At 38.8% G+C, this 15559-nt stretch overlaps 1 pseudogene; it reads left to right on the forward strand.

Moving 5' to 3' along the window:
* Positions 1-5396: 5396 nt before the first annotated feature.
* Positions 5397-15211, forward strand: LOC139706113 (RWD domain-containing protein 1-like; annotated as a pseudogene).
* Positions 15212-15559: the final 348 nt, after the last annotated feature.

The raw sequence follows: 15559 nt of genomic DNA on the forward strand, positions 1-15559 counted from the left end.
CTGGGGAGGGAAGAGTTGGGCTGATGCATCAAAAGATTGGTTTCAATGCAGGCAGATGGAGAGCTATTTTGATATTGACATCCTGCATTTCCTAGGAAAAACTTTGGAGAATTCAGCCTTCAGATTGTGGTGAGGGAGAATTTATACTGCATCACATGGATAAATGGAGAAGCCCATAGTAGGAGATATAAGTTGAGGAGAAAGCCAAAAGTGAAGTGTGATCCCTACCACATCCTTCCTAACAGCTAGTAACACCATTCACACACCCTTTGAAATGTCACAAAGGGTTCCAGAAACTCTGAGTGATGAGAAAGAGCATCAGGCAGCATCTACAAACATTCCAAATTCTTCTATTTTCTTGTTTATTGCATTTAGTCACTCAACTGTCAGTCTGAGGGGAGAGAAAATTTTGAGAGCTCTGGTATCACAGAAGCAAAGGAGAAAGCTGCATGTGAGGAGGATTCAGGTGGGTGCTCACTGGCTCCTCAGTATAGTTTGCATGTCTTTGATGAATGTAGGAGAAGGCAATTGTGTAAGTAGGAAGCCTGTCTGTGTCTCCTTATTCCTTCATGGAAGTCCCAAAGAAAAGGGGTGGGGGTGTTCATAGATAATTAAAGGAGGTAGATACAGATAGTAATCTCTCATGCAAAACAGGATGAGAATTGACAGTGGCTCAGAATCTATTCTGTTGGTACTCACTGTTGAGATCAGCTGATGAAGGAAAATCAGCTCTCACAAAAATTTTAGGCTGACAGGAACTGCTGTCTGTGTCACTGAGGAATAAATAGTCCCTATGGAGTTTGTTTTGGCCAGTGAGTAGTGTTCTAGAACCTGTGTAACTCAGCTCTTATAAATTGGGTAAGATTTTGTTGACACTGGTGAAAGCATATCAGGTTATCCCAGGTTCTTTAAAGGGATGAAACCTTTGGAGATACTTTAAAAATTTCAGAAGAAGAGAGGGCACATTTACTGAATTACAGCAATTATGAAACAAACACAAAGATGCATTCAAAAACTTCAAGGACAGCTTCCTTGTACCCGAATGATGGTTAAGTCTGTCTTTGCAGCCATCTCAGGGGCTGGTGATCATTCTTAAGATCTTTTCTTGCATAATCTCACCCAGTTTGTTTCTTCTGTTGTTTGGCAGTGGCTACAGAAGGCGCTAGGGGTTATATGAACTTACAAGTGGGTTATATAAACTCGCAAAGAACACAAATTTGTTTTTCAGTGTACATAGAGTTTGCCTTATTTGTTTTAATGATAGATGTTAGTTTTTTGTTTTCCATAATAACTTACTCATCTCAGGTCTCTTCTAACATCTCTCATGGAATCATTCCTCAGTCTTTTGTTGCTCATACAAGATGCTCTTAGATCATGATTATCTAATGATTGATTCTCAAGTTCCCACTAAATACAGAATTTGAACCTTTTAGGTGCAGGACAGGCTGAGTAAGCTGTCTGCAGGGCATGCTAAACAAAGTTAGCTGCAGGATGACCTGGCCACTCAAACCCTCTGTCTGGTTATCAACTGTTTGCTTCAAGCCCAAACGCCCAAGCCCCAGCTCAAGGCTGAGCACTTCACCCCCTGCTCAGGGCCAAACACTTAACCCCCTTGAGCCAGGAAGGCAGCTTGCAGACCCAGAGACCCCATTAGATTTAGGCTATAAAACTCCCTCCTGCCTGGCCCCTCTCTCTTGCTTTCTCTGTCTCTCTCTTGTGCTTGCTCTCTCTCTCTCTTGCTCTGTCTCCCTTTCATGCGTGCTCTCTCCTCTCTCCCTCCCTCTCTCTCTCTCTCTTCTTCTTTTCTTTCTTTCTTTTCTCCTCTGTTGCATTGCTGCAATAAAGATCTCTTGGTCACTCCAACTGTTGTGGTCACTTTCCTTTCATTGGTGCCAAAACCCGGGAAGAGGGTTAAAACCCATTTTGGGGTCCCTCTTCCTTCTGAAGTGCCACTCACTGGACAGCCTGAACCCATTTTCTCCACCGCCAGAACTCCATCCACCAATGGCCTTTGATTGGTGAGTTTCCCATTCCTGGAGTCCTAAACCCAATGGTGGTGTCAGGAGGATTTGACCCTTGATTGTCCTGAAAACCTCTTTGCCCACCTGCGGGGAGGAAAACACCCCACCACAGCCTTCAAGGCTACGGTGGCCCTCAGGGACTCCTTCCTAGGGCAGATTAGACTCCTGGGTTCAAAATTATTCCCTTCCCTTACCAGGTGGTAGTTTACCAGCATAGGCTTTGTAGGTCTCCCTACAAACCATACTGGCTGAGACAGACATTAAAAGTTTTAGGCCTTTCAGGACAAGGGACAAGAACAAAAGAATATTTAGATGTTCTCAACAAGAAAGAAAAAAATGTCCCTAATTTTTTTAACAGATGCAAAGATAACACTAATTTATAGCAGTTCTTGTCAATACATGTGTAGTAAAATTAGAGTGCACTCATTTTGGAAGGGAAGTGTGATGTTAGGCAACTTTATTTTCTCTGAGCACATGTCTTCAACTGCTTTAATCAAAGTTCATTTACTTGATTCAACAGCAGGAAACAGCCTACCTTGCTTGACTCACAAATGAATACTGAGAAGTTTGTTTCCAGCATGATTTTCATTTTTCCTTTTTTTTTTGAAAAAAAAAAAAAATGCTTTTAAAAAGTGTTACTATATCCTCTTTCCAAAGACTAGACTCTTTAGTAGGCCTCACTCATTAAATGTAATTAAAATTTTTTAAAAAATGAAAACAAATATGTAATCAAAGTCAACATCTCAGTGATTCATTTGATAGTCAAGCAGGGCAGACTATTTCCTGATGTTGAATCTATGAAATCATGTTTAATATTTTGTCCCACCCTATCAGATGTGGAACACCTATAAAAGCTTAAATGGGCAAAAAATATAACACTTTCAATAACTTAAGTTGCCTGTGTTGAAATATTTGCAAAACTAAGAATTTGGAATTTGATGGGTTTTAAACTACTAAAAGTTTCTAAACATTTCTTTCTTGTGAGTTGGGAATATTGAGATGACTGCTTAATCTGATAATGTTGATATACACTATGTTCTTCAGCATTTGATAGCCAAATGTGTACTTTGGTAAATTCCTTAATAAGAGGTAATCCACACTCCGTGTTTCCTTAAAAATATTCATAATACACTTTCTCTTCTAGCTTTTACACACTGAGTATGCATTTGTGATTTTAAAACATTAACTAACTACCAGGGTATGACAGAACACCTGCCACATGAAGCACTGTTGTGTTACAATGACATCACTGTGACTTCTAGTTCGATAGGCAACAGTGCAAAGCAATGTTCATGTAGACAGCCAGGTGTAGTACTACAACTGTTGCTCAAACTGACTATGTAATACAAAAGTGATCAGAGACATATTAAATGAATCATAATATTTTGAAAATGAAACTTCATGAAATTACACTGAAATTTAGAGTTCATATAATGTTTATGTGAAAAAAATTCTTTTAATTCTTTTCCATTCATGAAGGAAAATCATTCTTCCTTCACAGACTATACAGAAACAGATGATGGGGTGGATTTGCCTCACATATTTAGATAAAATATCTCTGATGGATACTGGTAAAAAATGAAGGCATGATTAAATATGTGAGAAGGAAAAATATCTCTTTGGACCTAAATATCAAGAAATAAATATAGAAGAAATAATGGGAGGGAATTCTTGAATGAGGAAGAGGTTATTTACATGTTTCAAAGCATGTACTGACAAATAATTAATTTTTAAGTAATAAAGTGCAGAAGAGTCATTTTACTATGTAAAACCCAGGTAGACACCACTTTAACCAAGTTATCAAAGTAGCATCCCTAATACTGATATTAAGCCAACCTACATTTCTCCTATTGACCACTGAGAGCACATTGAATGCAGGGCATTCCTGTCAAAAAGTTCAACCTTATTCTATCATGAGTAAACATTAGATAAACTCAAAGTTAACCCCATTATGCCATACATTATTTTTATAAATGCCGAAAAGGAGTAAGCAAGTAGGACAGACAATGATTTGAGATTAAAGGAAACTAGCTAGACATGACAATTAAATACAAAGCTCAGTTTTGGCACAGTGCTGTACACCTGTATTTTCATTGACTTGGAAGGCAGAGGCAGGAGGATTGCAAGATTGTGGGCAGTCAGGAAGGTTAGTCAGACACTGTCTCAAAATAAAAAATAGAAGAGCCTGGTGTCTAACTTCACTTAGCATTATATTCTCCAGCTCCATTTATCTGCAAATGCCGTAGTTTTATTCTCTTTTAATGCTGAATAAATTCCATTGTATATATAGCACATTTTCTTTATCCATTCATCTACTGAAGGACATTTAAGTTGGGTCCATAGTTTAGCTATTGTGAATCGTGCTGCTATAAACATTGATATGGCTGTGTCCTTGTAGTATGCTGGTTTGAAGTCTTCTGGGTATAAACTGAGGAAGTGGGATAGCTATGTCAAATGGTGGTTCCATTCCCAGTTTTCCAAGGATTCTCCGCACTGCTCTCCATATTGGCAGCACCAATTTGCAGTCCCACCAACAATGTATGAGTGTGCCTTTCCCCCCACATCCTCACCAACACTTATTGTTAATAGCTGCCATTTGACTGCAGTGAGATGAAATCTTAGAGTAGTTTTGATTTGCATTTCTCTAATTGCTAGAGATGTTGAGCATTTTTTCATATATTTGTTGACTGTATATTCTCTTCTGAGAAGTATCTGTTCAGGTACTTGTCCCATTTATTGATTGGGTTATTGGTTTCTTTGGTGTTAAGATTTTGAAATGAAGGAAACAATTAATCAAATAAAAAAAAATCAATAGAAAGCATCACCAACAGACTAACTTTTGTGCATTTATTAATTGGGTCATTATTATTATTATTATTTTAGTGGTAAATTTTTAAAAAATTCTTTCTATATTCTTGAGATTACTGCTCTGTCTGAGGCATACATGGCAAAAATTCTCTCCCATTCTGTGGGCTCTCTCTTCACATTCTTGATTGTTTCCTTGCTGTGAAGAAGCTTTTTAGTTTGATAACATCCAATTTATTGATTTTTAAAAAATATTTTAGTTATAGGTGGATAGTATGTCTTTATTTTATTTATTTGTATGTGGTGCTGAGAATTGAACCCAGTGTCTCTCATAGCCTAGATAAGCACTTTGCCATTGAGCTACAGTCCTAGCCTCCATTTATTGATTCTTGATTTTATTTCTTGTGCTTCTTCTTGAGAAAGTCAGTTTCTGAGCCAGTATGATGGAAAGTTGGGCCTCCTTTTTAATAGGCACAGTGTATCTGGTCTAATGCCTAGGTTTTTGATGTGCGCTTTGAATTGAGTTTTGTGCAGGGTAAAAGATAGGGGTTGAATTTCATTCGGCTACACATGGATGTATAACCAATGTGATCCTCCAATCTGTACATGTGGAAAAATGAGAATTCATACCCTATTTGAATCAAATGGATGATATGTCAAAATCATTGTATTATCTTGAGCAACTAATAAAAAAACAAATAAATAAAATAAAGATGTTGTGTCCAGTTATAACTAAAAAATAAATATTAAAAAAATAAATAAATGGATAAAACCAAAAAAATTCTTCTTAATGGTAAATATCAGTGGTAAATATAGTAACTACATTGTATATTATTTTGTTTTTTATAATAAGATAAAAATGGGCTTTTCCAGAGCAAGTTGCCAAAACCAATGAAAGCAGCCAGGGCAGGCAGAAATCAGATTAAAGGTTTCAAAATTTCAAACATTAATTTTTCTTATAAGTGGTTTCTCTTTTAAGCTGTTATACTTATTTATCTAGAAGATATTGTTAGGCTTTATTTGTGAAATTGTTGTGAGTTACGTAATTTTAATTTTAATTTTATTTTTTTTAGAGAGAGAGAATTTTTTGAATGTTTATTTTTCAGTTTTTGATGGACTAATTTTTATTTTCTAAGCAATTATTCCATGGCACTCCTGTTAAAATAGAGAATTTCTTAAGTTGGGAGGCCAAGTTTGATGTAGAACTTCTGCAAATTAAAAAAAAAAAAAAACAGATAAAAGAAGAAGAGCAAGCAGAAAAAATAAATTAAGTGGTATGATAGTACCATACCTTTTTTTTCTGTTACCCTCAAATATTTTGGTATCCTTTCTTGTGCAGCAAGAGGATCATTTGAACAGATTTTTATAAGACAATAATATTCATAGGTATCTAGGACAAAAAGAGAAAATATATCAACATGAAGTTTTTTTTAAAGTATAATTTATAATTAATTTTTCTCCTGTACTAAGGATTTATTCCAGTGAACTTCTATCACTGAGTCATGTCCCCAGCATTTTTCTTTCTTTTTTTTTTAAATTTTTTATTGTTGGCTGTTCAAAACATTACATAGTTCTTGATATATCATATTTCACAATTTGATTCAAGTGGGTTATGAGCTCCCATTTTTACCCCATATACAGATTGCAGAATCACATCAGTTACACATCCATTGATTTACATATTGCCATACTAGTGTCTGTTGTATTCTGCTGCCTTTCCTATCCTCTACTATCCCCCCTCCCCTCCCCTCCCCTCCCCTCTTCTCTCTCTGCCCCCTCTACTGACATTCGTTTGTCCCCCTTGTATTATTTTTCCCCTTCCCCTCACTTCCTCTTGTATGTACTTTTGTATAACTCTGAGGGTCTCCTTCCATTTCCATGCATTTTCCCTTCTCTCTCCCTTTCCCTCCCACCTCTCATCCCTGTTTAATGTTAATCTTCTTCTCATGCTCTTCGACCCTACTCTGTTCTTAGTTACTCTCCTTATATCAAAGAAGACATTTGGCATTTGTTTTTTAGGGATTGGCTAGCTTCACTTAGCATAATCTGCTCTAATGCCATCCATTTCCCTGTAAATTCTATGATTTTCTCATTTTTTAATGCAGAGTAATACTCCATTGTGTATAAATGCCACATTTTTTTTATCCATTCATCCATTGAAGGGCATCTAGGTTGGTTCCACAGTCTAGCTATTGTGAATTGTGCTGCTATGAACATCGATGTAGCAGTGTCCCTGTAGCATGCTCTTTTTAGGTCTTTAGGGAATAGACCGAGAAGGGGAATAGCTGGGTCAAATGGTGGCTCCATTCCCAGCTTTCCAAGAAATCTCCATACTGCTTTCCAAATTGGCTGCACCAATTTGCAGTCCCACCAGCAATGTACAAGCGTACCCTTTTCCCCACATCCTCGCCAGCACTTGTTGTTGTTTGACTTCATAATGGCTGCCAATCTAACTGGAGTGAGATGGTATCTTAGGGTGGTTTTGATTTGCATTTCTCTGACTGCTAGAGATGGTGAGCATTTTTTCATGTACTTGTTGATTGATTGTATGTCCTCCTCTGAGAAGTGTCTGTTCAGGTCCTTGGCCCATTTGTTGATTGGGTTGTTTGTTCTCTTATTGTCTAATTTTTTGAGTTCTTTGTATACTCTGGATATTAGGGCTCTATCTGAAGTGTGAGGAGTAAAGATTTGTTCCCAGGATGTAGGCTCTCTATTTACCTCTCTTATTGTATCTTTTGCTGAGAAAAAACTTTTTAGTTTGAGTAAGTCCCATTTGTTGATTCTAGTTATTAAAATTGTGCTATGGGTGTCCTGTTGAGGAATTTGGAGCCCGACCCCACAGTATGTAGATCGTAGCCAACTTTTTCTTCTATCAGACGGCGTGTCTCTGATTTGATATCAAGCTCCTTGATCCATTTTGAATTCACTTTTGTGCATGGCGAGAGAAAGGGATTCAGTTTCATTTTGTTGCATATGGATTTCCAGTTTTCCCAGCACCATTTGTTGAAGATGCTATCCTTCCTCCATTGCATGCTTTTAGCCCCTTTATCAAATATAAGATAGTTGTAGTTTTGTGGATTGGTTTCTGTGTCCTCTATTCTGTACCATTGGTCCACCCGCCTGTTTTGGTACCAGTACCATGCTGTTTTTGTTACTATTGCTCTGTAGTATAGTTTGAAGTCTGGTATCGCTATACCGCCTGATTCACACTTCCTGCTTAGCATTGTTTTTGCTATTCTGGGTCTTTTATTTTTCCATATGAATTTCATGATTGCTTTCTCTATTTCTACAAGAAATGCCGTTGGGATTTTGATTGGCATTGCATTAAACCTATAGAGAACTTTTGGTAATATCGCCATTTTGATGATGTTAGTTCTGCCTATCCATGAACAGGGTATATTTTTCCATCTTCTAAGATCTTCTTCTATTTCTCTCTTTAGGGTTCTGTAGTTTTCATTGTATAAGTATTTCACCTTTTTTGTTAGGTTGATTCCCAAGTATTTTATTTTTTTTGAAGATATTGTGAATGGAGTGGTTGTCCTCATTTCCATTTCAGAGGATTTGTCGCTGATATACAGGAATGCCTTTGATTTATGCGTGTTGATTTTATATCCTGCCACTTTGCTGAATTCATTTATTAGCTCTAATAGTTTCTTTGTAGACCCTTTTGGGTCTGCTAGGTATAGAATCATGTGATTTGCAAATAGTGATAATTTAAGTTCTTCTTTTCCTATTTTGATGCCTTTAATTTCTTTCTTCTGTCTAATTGCTCTGGCCAGTGTTTTGAGAACTATGTTGAACAGAAGTGGTGAGAGAGGGCATCCCTGTCTTGTTCCCGATTTTAGAGGGAATGCCTTCAATTTTTCTCCATTCAGAATGATGCTAGCCTGAGGCTTAGCATAGATTGCTTTTACAATATTGAGGTATGTTCCTGTTATCCCTAGTTTTTCTAGAGTTTTGAACATAAAGGGATGCTGTACTTTGTCGAATGCTTTTTCCGCATCTATCGAGATGATCATATGGTTCTTATTTTTAAGTCTATTGATGTGGTGAATAACATTTATTGATTTCCGTATATTGAACCAGCCTTGCATCCCAGGGATGAATCCTACTTGATCATGGTGCACAATTTTTTTGATATGTTTCTGTATCCGAGTGGCCAGAATTTTATTGAGGATTTTTGCATCTAGGTTCATTAGAGATATTGGTCTGTAGTTTTCTTTCTTTGAAGTGTCTTTGTCTGGTTTAGGTATCAGGGTGATGTTGGCCTCGTAGAATGAATTTGGAAGTTCTCCCTCTTTTTCTATTTCCCGAAGTAGCTTGAAAAGTATTGGTATTAGTTCCTCTTTAAAGGTTTTGTAAAACTCTGCTGTATACCCATCCGGTCCTGGGCTTTTCTTAGTTGGTAGTCTTTTGATGGTTTCTCCTATTTCCTCAATTGATATTGGTCTGTTTAGGTTGTCTATATCCTCCTGACTCAATCTGGGCAGATCATATGACTTAAGAAATTTATCTATGCCTTCACTATCTTCTAATTTATTGGAGTATAAGGATTCAAAATAATTTTTGATTATCTTCTGTATTTCTGAAGTGTCTGTTGTGATATTGCCTCTTTCATCCCGTATGTTAGTGATTTGAGTTCTCTCTCTTCTTCTCTTCGCTAGCATGGCTAAGGGACTGTCGATTTTGTTTATTTTTTCAAAGAACCAACTTTTAGTTTTGTCAATTTTTTCAATTGTTTCTTTTGTTTCGATTTCATTAATTTCAGCTCTGATTTTCATTATTTCTTGCCTTCTACTTCTTTTGCTGTTGTTTTGCTCTTCTTTTTCTAGGATTTTGAGATGAAGTATGAGATCATTTATTTGTTGGTTTTTTCTTTTTTTAAGGAATGAACTCCAAGCAATGAATTTTCCTCTTAGAACTGCTTTCAATGTGTCCCATAGATTCTGATATGTTGTGTCTGTGTTTTCATTAATCTCTAAGAATTTTTTAATTTCCTCCTTGATGTCTTCTATAACCCATTGATCATTCAGTAACCTATTGTTCATTCTCCAAGTGATGTATTCTTTTTCCTTCCCTCTTTTATCATTGATTTTCAGTTCCATTCCATTATGATCAGATAGGATGCATGGTATTATCTCTACTCCTTTATATTGTCTAAGAGTTTCCCTGTGACATAATATATGATCTATTTTTGAGAAGGATCTATGTGCTGCTGAGAAAAAAGTGTAACTGCTTGATGTTGGGTGGTATATTCTATATATGTCAATTAAGTCTAGGTTATTAATTGTGTTATTGAGTTCTATAGTTTCCTTATTCAACTTTTGTTTGGAAGATCTGTCCAGTGGTGATAGAGGTGTGTTGAAGTCTCCCATGATTATTGTATGGTGGTCTATTATACTCTTGAACTTGAGAAGAGTTTGTTTGATGAACATAGCTACACCATTGTTTGGGGCATATATATTTATGATTGTTATGTCTTGTTGGTGTATGGTTCCCTTGAGCAGTATGTAGTGTCCCTCTTTATCCCTTTTGATTAACTTTGGCTTGAAATCTATTTTATTTGATAGGAGCATGGATACTCCTGCTTGTTTCCGAAGTCCATAAGAGTGATATGATTTTTCCCAACCTTTCACCTTCAGCCTATGTATGTCTTTTCCTATCAAATGCGTCTCCTGTAGGCAGCATATTGTTGGGTCTTGTTTTGTGATCCATTCTACTAGCCTGTGTCTCTTAATTGGTGAGTTTAAGCCATTAACATTTAGGGTTATTATTGAGATATGGGTTGTTCTTCCAGCCATATTTGTTTACTTATGTTACTAAACATGGTTTGTTTTCCACTTTGATTATTTTCCCCCCTTTAGTGTCCTACCTCCCACTGTTGGTTTTCATTGTTATTTTCCATTTCCTCTTCCTGTAATGTTTTGCCAAGGATGTTTTGAAAAGATGGTTTTCTAGCTGCAAATTCTTTTAACTTTTGTTTATCGTGGAAGGTTTTAATTTCATCTTCCATCCTGAAGCTTAATTTCGCTGGAAACACAATTCTTGGTTGGAACCCATTTTCTTTCAGTGTTTGAAATATGTTATTCCAGGATCTTCTAGCTTTCAGAGTCTGTGTTGAAAGATCAGCTGTTATCCTGATTGGCTTACCCCTAAATGTGATCTGCTTCCTTTCTCTTGTAGCTTTTAAAATTCTCTCCTTATTCTATATGTTGGGCATCTTCATTATAATGTTTCTAGGTGTGGGTCTCTTATGATTTTGCACATTCGGCGTCCTGTAGGCTTCTAGGATTTGGGGTTCTGTCTCATTCTTCAAGTCTGGGAAGTTTTCTCGTATTATTTCATTGAATAGATTGCTCATTCCTTTGGTTTCAAACTCTGTCCCTTCCTGTATCCCAATGACTCTTAAATTTGGTCTCTTGATGTTATCCCATATTTCTTGGATGTTCTGCTCATGGTTTCTTAACAGTCTTGCTGAGCTGTCTATGTTCTTTTCCAGTTGAAATACTTTATCTTCATTGTCTGTTGTTCTGTCTTCTAAGTGTTCTACTCTGCTGGTAGTATTCTCAATTGAGTTTTTAAGTTGGCTTATTGCTTCCTGCATTTCTAGAATTTCTGTTTGTTTGTTTTTTATAACCTCTATTTCCCTGTATAGTTGATCTTTTTCTTCTTGGATTTGTTTATGTAATTCATTGTTGAAGTGATCTTTCATTGTCTGATTTTGCTGTCTGATGTCTTCCTTGAGACTCCAGATCGTCTGAAGCATGTATATCCTGAATTCTTTATCTGACATTCCATCTGCTGCAGCTATTACCTCTTCTAACGTTGAGTTGACCTGCAATGCTTGTGGTCCTTTCTTTCCTTGTCTCTTCATACTGTTCGCATTCCTTTCTACTTGGTGAAACTGTTGTCCTATTGAATTTTCCCCCTATATAATTATATTGGTCTTGTATAGTTGCAAAGTCTCCCTCGCAGGCGCGGGCGGCGGCTCTGCCCCTCCTCCAATTGGGGCAATGTGCCTACCACGCCGGCAGGCCGCTGGGCCTGCTCTGCCGGTCGGTCGCAGGCCTGCCTACCTTGCAGGAGTGATTGGAAGCTCTGTCCCGCCGCGGGCCACTGGGCCTTTTCTGTCGGTGGTCACAGTTCCCCTACCTGGCAGGCGCGGGGGGTGTGGGGCGGCTCTTCCCCTCAGCAGGCCGCTGGGCCTGCTCTGTGCGTGGTCACAGTTCCCTCTACTTTGCCGGTGCAGGGGGAGGGGGCGGCTCAGCCTCTCAGCAGGCCGGTGCTCCTCTTCTGCCGGTGGGTCGCAGGCCCGCCTACCTTGCAGGAGTGATTGGAAGCTCTGTCCCGCCGCGGGCCACTGAGCCTTTTCTGTCGGTGGTCACAGTTCCCCTACCTGGCAGGCGCAGGGGGTGTGGGGCGGCTCTTCCCCTCAGCAGGCCGCTGGGCCTGCTCTGTGCGTGGTCACAGTTCCCTCTACTTTGCCGGCGCAGGGGGAGGGGGCGGCTCAGCCTCTCAGCAGGCCGCTGCTCCTCTTTTGCCGGTGGGTCGCAGGCCCGCCTACCTTGCAGGAGTGATTGGAAGCTCTGTCCCGCCGTGGGCCACTGAGCCTTTTCTGTAGGTGGTCACCGTTCCACCTACGTGGCAGGCGCTGGGGATGGGGGGCGGCTCTGCCCCTCAGCAGGCCGCTGGGCCTGCTCTGTGCATGGTCACAGTTCCCTCTACCTTGCCGGCGCAGGGGGAGGGGGCGGCTCAGCCTCTCAGCAGGCCGCTGCTCCTCTTCTGCCGGTGGGTCGCAGGCCCGCCTACCTTGCAGGAGTGATTGGAAGCTCTGTCCCGCCGTGGGCCACTGAGCCTTTTCTGTAGGTGGTCACCGTTCCACCTACGTGGCAGGCGCTGGGGATGGGGGGCGGCTCTGCCCCTCAGCAGGCCGCTGGGCCTGCTCTGTGCGTGGTCACAGTTCCCTCTACCTTGCCGGCGCAGGGGGAGGGGGCGGCTCAGCCTCTCAGCAGGCCGCTGCTCCTCTTCTGCCGGTGGGTCGCAGGCCCGCCTACCTTGCAGGAGTGATTGGAAGCTCTGTCCCGCCGCGGGCCACTGGGCCTTTTCTGTCGGTGGTCACAGTTCCCCTACCTGGCAGGCGCGGGGGGTGGGGGGCGGCTCTGCCCCTCCAGCATTTTTCATTTTTTAATTTGACATGGGGTCTCACTAAGATGACAAGGCCTGGCTTGATTGCAATCCTTCTGCCTCAGTCTCCCAAGTATTTGGGATTGCAGGCATGTTTCACTGTGCCTGGTTATGAGGAATTTTTATGTCTGATTTCTGGTATTAATATTACAACTAATAGATTTTGAAATACAGGAATATTTACATTTTATATAGAAGCAATCTCACTTTTCTAGTACTCTATATAGACTAGGTTTATCACTTGTTCCTTTTTAATGTGAATATATTTCATATGCATCCTAGCTACTAATTGAGTTCACAAATTTATTGAAATTTGTAGGAAGATAGATTTTCAGACTTGTTTTCCTGAATTTTTATATTTTTTTTCAGTGTTCATAGGGAAGGTGAATGAATACTATGCCATTTGAGTTAATCATACTTATATCTTTTAGGGAAACAGCTATTTGAAACAGATCATAATCTTGACACATCTGATATCCAGTTCTTGGAGGATGGTGAGATAATATCAGAATTCCACATGTGTATAATCTTGTGTTAATTTTAAACCACAAAGATCAGAGTGATAATTCAATGTAAATTTTTCCTCCCAAGACTGATAAAAAAATTCATTTTGAAGCAAAAACTCTTAACAGTTGATCAGTTAAAATATTTGAACTGAATGTTTAATTCTACAACAATGTACTATTTGAACATTTTATGATAACTTAAACAATCTCTAGATAGGAACAGATAGACATCTATGGTGACAAGAAAACAGGTGACTCAGATGACTTGTTTCCCCAAAATATCTAGTATCACAAGTCTATGGGAATGATTTTCCATAGTCTCTCATGGAGCTTGGAAAAACCTCAGATATAGAACTCCTAGTATTTCCTCTCTTGCTGCCTCTTCATATCCAGTAAGTTACCAAAACATGCCTATTGATTTTGCCTCTGAAATGTCTTCTCATCACTTTCCTTCTCTTACTTGAAGGTTTTATCATTTTCACTTGGACTTTTGTAGTAGCCTCTGAAACTGTATCCCCAAATCTGTTCCTCCTTCTAATGTCCTTATCTGTTTTATGGTTGCTGCCTTTGAGATGGCATTTCTAAAACCTATATTTAATCATAAACCTCTCTTTTGAAATTCTTTCTTGGTTTCCATTAGTTTGAAAAAAAGGTTGAGTTATACTGTCCTCAGTCTGACCCTTATGTTTTATCTGTTGGTATTTTTCCTAAAAAATCTTGCCTTCCAGTTCGACATATTCAAGGTCTTACTCTTATTCTTGCTTTTGTATACATTTCTACCAACAATTACTTTCACCTGACCTTTTCTTCTTGGTGGATTCAAATATATCACAAAGATATTTTAGATTTCATTTGCTCTGTGAAACCCTACAGAGACAGTTATTCGTTGACTAGGGCTTAGCATTTCATATTTTTCTTTCTGATCTACTCATAGGCATGAAACAACACTTGTTCTCTTTACATTCTCATTACAGTGAAGGTCAGTAAGTAAATCTGAGAAGGAAGGAAGTTTCCACTGGGTGGGGATTCAATAGAGCTATGCTATCCTTTATTTATCTACTTCAGACAAAGTGAAGAGTGAGATGTTTAATGGGGAACCTGGCTATTGCTTACTGTAGGGCTCAGACACATGGAATCTAGAGAAGTCTACTGAATACAAGGAGTCCTGATGGAGAGAAAAGGTCAAGTTCCATCTGTCAATTAATTAGCAAGTATGAGAGATTTCTGGTATAAGTCTTATTGATTGTTAACTTACTATAATCAGAGCAACATATCTTCAGTATATAACATGCCACATTATAAATATGTATTCTATGATAATCCCTTAACAACAACAATAACAACAAGATATTTTTGAACTGTGACCTGGAGGAATGAAATTGCTGTTAAAGTGTTGAGAGTCTCTACTGACAAAGAAAGATGTGATTTGCACTAGTAGTTTGGGATTTCATAAGTGACACCTCCTATATACACTGAGAAGCTTCTGTCTGGTACTCCAGTGAGTTCTATGTTTGATTTTTGAGTATAAAGCTGAGAGGGAATTTTGTTTTGCTTTTTGCAGCTGGAAACAACGTGGAGGTAGATGAGTCTTTGTTCCAGGAAATGGATGACTTGGAGCTGGAGGATGATGAAGATGATCCAGACTACAATCCAGCTGACCCAGGGAGTGACTCGGCTGACTAATGGACTGTCCCCATCTGCAGAGTAGTTGACTGCCACAGCATCTGTGGCTATGCTGAGAGGGTTTTGATTTTGCTTTCTTTTTTTTCAAGAAAAAATAATAATTTTCAGGAGACTATTCTTCTGATCACTTTCATCACTGACTTAATAAACTGACCTTAAAGTTTCAAATATAGAATGTTCATGTCTTCTAATTGATGAGTAGAAGATAACATATTTAAAGGTATTTAGTGTTGAAGAGAGATCCTGCCTATAACACCAAGACTTGAGGGTAGGCTTTGGCATATGAGGGTTCATACATGAGGAATCAGAGTAACTTAGAATTTCTCTGATGGTGATAGATGTTTCTTTGGTTTCTAAGTG

This window comes from Marmota flaviventris, chromosome 6, assembly GCF_047511675.1.
Source record: "Marmota flaviventris isolate mMarFla1 chromosome 6, mMarFla1.hap1, whole genome shotgun sequence".
Taxonomy (NCBI): Eukaryota; Metazoa; Chordata; class Mammalia; order Rodentia; family Sciuridae; genus Marmota; species Marmota flaviventris.